The following is a 2,611-nucleotide window of genomic DNA, read 5'->3' as shown; positions in this document are numbered from 1 at the left end:
GCCCTCGCGGGGGCCAGACCCCGAATTAAAATCCCCCAAAACCAAGTAATTCTTATTTTTTTCTGTCTTTTACTTTTCGTTTTTCTTTCGTTTGTGTTTTTTTATGTGCCAGCATGCTTCCTTTGTATATATGTGTTATACCTTCCCACACTTAGCCCATTTTTTGGTCTAAGTGTGAGAAGGGGCTTTTGTTTTGCATGTCTTGGTTTGGTATGTTGCGCCTTCTCCCACTTAGCCCGATGTTCGGTCTAAGTGTGAGAAGTTTGTTTTGTTCATATGTTTTGTTTGTTGTCTGCTGTTCTTACTTCCTTTTCCCCCCTTCACTAAGATAGCTTGGGGACAAGCTTGAGTGAAGTGGGAGGGGGGGAGTAAGTATGTGTCTGTTTTTTTTTCTGTTTTAGAGTCTTTAGGATGTGTGTTTCGCATGAGCTAGTGAGATAATAAGGCAGGTTTCCCTTAGTAAGAGTGATTGAAGAAAGAAAGCAGATCAACTTTGACACCTTCTTCCTTAATAAGCCGAATGCGATCTGAATGAAGTTAGGACGATGGAAAATGCCTTAGATAACCTAGCTGTGCAGCCCTACTCTAAAAGTGAGTTATAAGCCTAAACACCTTTTGTGCTAACATGTAAATTGGGCTGCCACTCGATACTTAGGGAGTAGAGTATGAAGGAGAAAATAAATGGGTTAAGAAGGTATAAGCTGGACAAAGTCCAGAAAACCGGAGGTATAAGCTGGACGAAGTCCAGGAAATGGAGGTATAAGCTGGACAAAGTCCAGGGGAGGTTAGAAAAAAAAAATATATATTCGGAGGTATAAGCTGGACGAAGTCCAGGGGAAAAGGGGTCATAATACAGAAAAATGAGGAAAAAAAAAATTATAATCCTTAAGGGCAGAAAAATCGTAGCCTGGCCCAGGGAAATTCATAGGAAAGGAGAAGTAAGAAGGGAAAAACTCTCATAACCCGACGCATCAGTGGTATAACCTTAACTGTGGAGCGTTTTGATCCTAGCATCCCTGGTGAGGAATGAGTGATCGAGCGAACCTAACAGATGGGAAATCGATAGGCTATCTTGACAAACTGACGGACCGTTTAGGCAGACGAAGGAAGGGGAAAGATTTGAAGACTGTAATCGATCAGATTGAACTTAAACTTGTGGGGATAGTAGCTTAAAATTCGAAACTAGTTCATGCTTGTTTGTTTTGTTGTGTTTCTGTTCTTTGTGTTGTTTTCTTTTCCAATTCCGTAGTTGCTTAGGTCTAGAAGTTTGTTTTCATTTTTAGGATTTTACTTGGTAACCATGCATTGAAATTCGCCTTATTCCTATTTTCTTGTCTTTCATACTTGAGGACAAGCATGGTTTAAGTGTGAGCAGTTTGATAAGGCTAATTTCATGCATCGGTCTAGGGGTTTTATTTCGTGAAATTACTGGGTCTAACGCACGATTTAAGCCAGGTGTGTGAAGGTTTTCGCTAGATCCAGGAAAAGAAGAGGAAGCTTGCATGGTCCTAGGAAACTGGCGAAAAAGTGGACATTATGAAGGAAATTGCTTGACGGAGGAAGCCTCAGAGTTGAAGGGTAGAATAGGGATTTCTACGAAGACTCTAGAAGGCTATGTCCGCATCTATAAAAGGAAGAAGCATGCAAGCTGGAGGGATCTTCTCGGTGGAGACCTTGCTAACAGCCTGTAGCTTAGTCCATTCTCTTCACACTCTTGGGTTCTTTCGGTGGGAAATTCGGGGCACACTAGGGGGTTCACCTCTAGCTTTCATACATTTTCGATCTGGTTGTAACACCGTCCTTCTTTAGGGCGAAGAAACAATTTATTTTCCACTTTCGTTTCTGCTGAATTCGCCGAGCTTCGCTATTCGAAGCTCGGATCTCTTTTGTTTCTGGATATCTCTTACTTTTATGCAAGTTTCGTTTTCGTTTACGTCACTCGTGATGGTTCCTGTTGTTTGATTGTGTTTACTTGAATTCTGGAGTTGGATTGTTGGAGTTGGTTGATTTCTGGGTTATTGCAGGTTAATGGTTGAATCTGGGAGAATGGAGCTGGTTTGTGAATGAATCGGGGTTTTGTCTGGTTAATGTCGAGCAGAAGACTTAGACCACTTCAGAGACAAACCTTGGCCGAGAGACCGCGCGTGTCCCTCGGCTGCCCCATCGGCGGGGAAGACGCCTAGTTACCGTCGACGTCGAGGAGTTTAGAGAGAGAAGTTAGAGAGAAGGGAGAGCGTTTTTTAGCAAAAGGTAAGCATTCCTCCCAACTTAGGCGAGTTCTCGCTTGCCACGACTTGGGAGACAATTTGCTCTCAAAGGCCGTTCATCCCAGGCCTCGATGATGTTTGGAAGGCCGAACTCACCAAGTCTATTGCCATTTTCAACTGGCGGCTTTTGTCCAACAGGATTCCGGTCGACTCGAAGCTCCAATGGAGAAAGATTGAGATGGCCTTTAAGTGCCAATGCTGTAATACCGAAGCGCTCCAACATCTCTTCATCCAGGGACTTTTTTTTTCTTTTTTAATTTGAAACACCCTAAGGGGTGGAGGGTTAAGGTGGACCCACACTTGTGCATTACCAAAAGCCATTTGCAACAACCATACAAACACCG

Source organism: Salvia splendens, chromosome 19, assembly GCF_004379255.2.
Source record: "Salvia splendens isolate huo1 chromosome 19, SspV2, whole genome shotgun sequence".
Lineage (NCBI taxonomy): Eukaryota > Viridiplantae > Streptophyta > Magnoliopsida > Lamiales > Lamiaceae > Salvia > Salvia splendens.
Note: the sequence above shows the minus strand (reverse complement) of the source record.